A 6,094-nucleotide genomic window follows, 5' to 3' on the forward strand; every position below is an offset into this window, starting at 1 on the left:
AATGACCTTTTTAAATATACTGTATAATAGTATCTCCCAGATAAAATATTACAGGTCGGTGATCATGGTGTCAAAATATGCCCAGATTCTTACAAGAAGATCAAATAAAATGATGTACCGCATCTTCATCATCATCATCATCCCTCTGCTGTTTGGAAATACTTTCAGATGATGCTAGCTGTGACATGAGAGTTAGACCTATACTATCCATTTATAGAAGATTAAACTAATAGATTACATGGTTTATAGTATTTATTATAGCGTTGAGGTGAGTGGCCTATCGCTGGAGAGAAAAAGACATTAACCCTCTTTTTTAGATATTATGATGCATTCAATGCTGCTACTTCAGATAAAATCATTTCAAGTTATATTCTTGATTTCATTAATTTTTTTTATTGTTTTTGGCAATGCATCGCAATATATGAAGAAGTGTTATTCGGTTAACTTTTTTTTTACTCCATTTCCACTGACAATTTGGAAAGAGTTCATTAACCTCTGCCCCCTAAATACATTCTCCATGACCTCCATTATTTCATACTGAAATTATGAAACCTCCACGTTTTCATTACAAATTAGCCATCTTTCTTAACATTCACAAATAAAATATGAACATAAAGGATAAATTTCTGGTTATATATACTCTGATCTTGGATTTCAACTTGGTGAAAATTTATTCTTGATACATATTTTTGTGTTATTTAATCTTCTTGTATAAATCTGTGCATTTTGGCACCAAGATCACCCACATGCGGTGCTTAATCTCAGAGATATTATCATATGGTATCTAATGTTAAAAGGACATTGACCTTTGACCTTGAATTTTGTGGGTGAATGTGCATTCTATTTCTAGGTACTTAACTTTATTTCATCTTCCTGTAATAATCTGTGCATTTTGACACCATGATCACCAACCTGCGCCTTTTCATCTCAGAAATACCATAAAGGTCATTGACCTTGAAAGGCATTGACCTTGAATTTTATTGGTGAATGTGCAAATAGGTACTTAATTTCATTTTAATTGATCTTCTGGTAAGAATCTGTGCATTTTCTGTTTGTGGTAACTCCCGCAGGAGCTCAGCAGGACAGCATTTTGCTGGTAAACGCCAAGCTGGTATATTACCAATTAACGTTTTACGTCTAGGTTAATCAGTCATAAGTGGCTGACGTTATAGACGACAGATATCACCGACAGATATCATTTTGACACCCGCATGATCACCAACCTGCGCCTTTCCATCTCAGAGATACCATTATAAAGTCAGTGACCCTTGACCTTGAAAAAACCCACTTTCCCCAGCCCGTATTCCTCCCAACATTTTTGGGGGTAAATGTTGACACCATATACTTACTTAAATCAGTTGAAAAATCATGTCCAACAATTTTATTCCAGATTGGCTTTTTGGGGGTCTAATTGAGGGATACTATAACATTCAATGCCACCAAAACACTGCCCTAATGATTTCACATTTCCTCCCCTGTTTTTCTTGCTTTTGAAAATTTATGTTAATCGATCCCCGCCCCCCCCAGCTACGGGCTTTGCAGCCTGTAGGATTAAATAGCTTGAACAGTGCCTAGCAGGCCGGGGCGGATCCAGGTTTTTCCGAGGGGGGGGGGGCACACTTTTCCCCGAGGAAATTCCTTTGACAATAAAAAAGTGCTGTCTCCGCCAGTGCCTTAATATCATAATAGGCCTATACAGGCCTGTCTTATACTGATTATTTACTTTAAAGGGGAATGAAACCTTTGGAACAAACAGGTTTGTGTAGAAACAGAAAAATCAAAGAATAAGAATAAAGAAAGTTTGAGAAAAATCGGACAAATAATGAGAAAGTTATGAGCATTTGAATATTGAAATCACTAATGCTATGGAGATCCTCCTATTGGCAATGCGACAAGGATGTGTGATGTCACTAATGAACAACTTTCCCTTTGGTAGACTATAAAATACACTCAAAATGTCTCTTTTTGCTTTTTCTATGATGATACAAACTCTTTATCCATGATGTATTCTTAAAAAATATGTATTACATGCCCTCATGTAGAAAGAACACATGATCTATGGATAGATGTGATAAAAGAGGCAATTCAAGTGAAATATATACTAAAGTAATGGGGAGAGTTGTTCCCAAGTGACATCACACATCTTTGTCGCATTGCCAATTTGCTATCTCCATAGCATTAGTGATTGCAATATTAAGATGCTCATAACTTTCTCACTATTTGTCTGATTTTTCCCAAACTTTTGTTGATCTGTTTCTTTGATTTTTCTGTTTTCACACAAGCTATCTTGTTCCAATGTTTTCATTCTCCTTTAACTTTTGAAATAATTTGAAACAAAGAAAATATGTAAAACAAATGCACTATACATCGTTTTGTAGCCTATACCAACTCTTAGAGGACAAGTCCACCCCAGCAAAAAGTTGATTTGAATAAAAATAAAAAATAAATCAAACAAACCTAACACTGAAAATATCATCAAAATCGGATAAAGTTATGACATTTCAAACTTTAGCTTAATTTCACAAAACAGTTATAAATGCACATCTTGGCTGGTATATAATATATGTATATATATATATATATATATATATGCAAATGAGGAGACTCTGACGTCATCCACTCACTCCCTATTTCTTTTGTATTTTGTTATATGAAATATTCTAATTTTCTCCTCATTGTCAAGTGATGCAACGATTAATTCCTCCCTGAAAACGTGCAATTAGCATTATATGGTTCAGTCAAGTTAGTCCTTATATTGTCAAATCTGTAAAAACTGAAATATTGTATAATTCAAACAATTAACAACAAAAAAAATAGTCAGTGATAGGCATCATCGACTGACTCACTTAGTTGTGCATATCACCGTTTTGTGAAAAATAAGCGATTCTTTCTATGTCATAAATTTCTTATCTTACATCCGATTTTGATGAAATTTTCAGCACTATGTTGGTTTGATTTTCTCTTTTTATTCAAGTAAGCATTTTCCTTGGTTGGACTTGACCTTTAAAGCCCTTACAAGATTGCATACATTACTAGTGTAGATTAATAGCTTATTATTGTGTCTATAAAGTCATTGGGAAACATATAATGGCCATACCAGCTGAATGTCCAAGTATAAGCAGAGAGTACTGAGGTTAAAATGTTGAAAATTGTTGATGAAAAGGAACGAGGAAAAGTGGAGGGGGTATAAGTATGGGGAGGAGGGGGGCAGATTGTCCCCCCCTCCCTGATGAGTCATAATTACTGATCCCTGACGAGCCCCCTCCTTTGAAGTTTATGTTGAAGACCTTTTTTTTTGCTTGTCAATTTGTTTTCTGGTACAAAATCCTTTATTTGTGGTTGAAGACCTTTTTTTTTGCTTATCAAATTTTTGGGCGGACAATTTTGCCCCCCCCCCCCCTTTGGAAAATCTTAGGTACGCAACTGATGATAAGTGAAAACTAGCTACGTAGGTCGCAAATGAAAAAAAAATTGTGGATTTATATGTGAGCGTTATTCGTGTTTGTGTGGTAGATTAGGTAGCTGGAGGGGTCAAAGCCGGCCCTAGACCAAAAGCTCCGGTCTCTGTTATGTTGGTTGTTCTGCTGAACTCCGTTGACTCCACTCACCAAATACGAGGATAAATCATAAAACTCGTCGAAACAGACGGCTGCCAGTTGTCTAAGCCGGCCCGTGCACCCATTTTGAGAGGCATGCACAATGAAAATTTGTTGTAATGTAAAAATGCTGTGGACGGAATCCCCTTTTGAAACCTTTTTTTCAGTTTGTTTTTACTTGTCAAATTATTCCTCGGGAAAATGGGTCCCCCTTCTTTCGAAAAATCCTGTATCCACCCCTGGCAAGCAGCTCAGTGTGAGACTCTCTCTCGAATCATCCCGAGGCAAAAACACAAACCGCTTTCATTTTTTCCCACCGCCCCAACTCCCCGCCTGCCCCCCACCCCCTCCTGTTAATATGTATCGTACTATTAGCCAATCATGCGAGTGGATTTGTACTTTTAATGTCTGCGCATGCGCGTGCGGTGAATTTGAAAACAAGAAAGCGACGAACTGTTTCCGCGATCGGTGGTGAATTAAAGTCACGAAGAAACCGGTAAGATACAAGTGTTGTAAATTGTTTCCATGCCTTTATTATCATGATGTATTTTGTTATATTACTAAAATATGCGTTTTACATTGTAACTATTATCAACTTCACTCCAGTGAGATTTGCCCCTGACTTATCTCTGCACACAAATGACGAATCAACTCGCTGAAGACAACGGTACGGCAAACCTTGGCTGTCCCTGCCTGTGCGCCCGGCCTGGCGAGCCTCGCGTAGCCCCGTCGCGTTTGCGGCGCGGCTTCACATGCAAGTCGGCCACACAGCTGGCAAGTGACTGACACAGTGTCAGTGACAGCACAACTCACACTGTTGATTGTTAAGTCTAAACAGTAAACTAGTACTGACTGTAGCCTAGATCTAACTTATTTAGGTTTTTGACTCATTGTGAGCAAGATGAAGGCGAAGGCAGCCTGTCGAGTGTCATGCCTGTGTGACTGTGACTGTGAGTGTGACATTGTCAAATTTATCATAAATCTTAGTTTAGGCCCCTTTTTTCAATGTGCAGCAGCCACAGACACAGTTGCACTTGCAGAAAAGTCATGACAAATTGTGTGATCAAGAGACAAGACATCTCAAGTGTGTTTTTGGTTGTTATTAACAATGTTAATGTTGGTCTTTTCTTGGTAATGGTGGTTGTCATGGTTGTTGTCTGTTAACATGGTTAATTCAATCATGTTAATAGTTCTACATATTGTAATTTGCAAATCTATTTTTAATTTTGTTAAAATTTATAAAATTAATTTGCACTGTCTGGAGTTTTTTCTACTTTGTCTTCTGATTAATGCTTAAATATTGGCAGACTGATGACGTCACCCACTCACTATGTCTTTTTTACAAGTTCATTATTATTAGGCCTATATGAAATCAGGAAAAATTCAATTTTCTTCTCATTGCCATGTGCAACAAAATTTTATTCCTCCCTGAATATGTGGTATTACCATTATTTTAACAGTTTTGGTTCACTCAAGTTGGTCCGTATTGTCGAATAAAAATCTGTAAAAATTGTATTCAAACAAAAAAACAAACAAATAGTGAAGGACATCATCGATTCTCTCATTTGCATATCGCTGTCGGAGTTAGGCATTTTAACTTTCTTGTGAATAATAAGCAAAAATTGAAACTCATAACTTTCTAATTTTACAACCAATCCACATACATGTAGAGGACGTACACAAAAATATGCCCCAAATTCAAGTTTTTGAGCACTCTGGCAAATACAAAAAATTATTTCCAAGTTACATTAAATGGAAAACAAATTGCAAATGTATGGAAATTATTATTTTTGGTAAAAGAAAATGTTATTTTAATGATTTCTTAAAGTGTGTTGTGTACTGCATTTGCATACCGTAGTCCTACCTGTAGATTTCCCACAGACAGGATAGTTAACTTGCACCCCGCAACAAACACCGCATCTTTGTCTTCTATTAATAACAGACAACCACCATGATGACTACCAAGGAAAAAAAAACCAGCAAATTTTCTTTGACTTTGTGGATTAGAAATAATATTAGATCTAAAATGGTAAATGGAAATGGTAAGATCAACACACACACACACACAAAAAACATAAATGGTTTGCAATTACATTTTATATCTTGGTCTTTATTTCAGATGATTATGTGTTCTTGTCCATAGGGTCAAAAGAAACCCTGAATTTCATCTTTCCAAACATTAGTAAAAAAAAAAATCAGTTCAGATTGATCACCAGCTGAATTTCCCCCCAAAATGTGCCCTTTTTTCCCTCCCAAATCAGCCATTACTTTACAGCGTGGCTTCAGACACCCTATTTTGATTTAGAGTCAGAACTCGGATTGACTGTGAGATGATATTGAGTCTTTAAGTCTTGATGCTTCATTTTTGTTTCGCTACTTTTCATTTTTTTTTTCCATTTATTTTCCTACTGAAATTGTGAAATTAATTTTAGATTCGAGAATCTACAATGTAGCCCTACCGGTGCACCTTTTTTCAATTTAACATTTTGAGCCTTTCT

The sequence above is a fragment of the Lytechinus variegatus genome, chromosome 9 (genome assembly GCF_018143015.1).
Source record: "Lytechinus variegatus isolate NC3 chromosome 9, Lvar_3.0, whole genome shotgun sequence".
NCBI lineage: Eukaryota > Metazoa > Echinodermata > Echinoidea > Temnopleuroida > Toxopneustidae > Lytechinus > Lytechinus variegatus.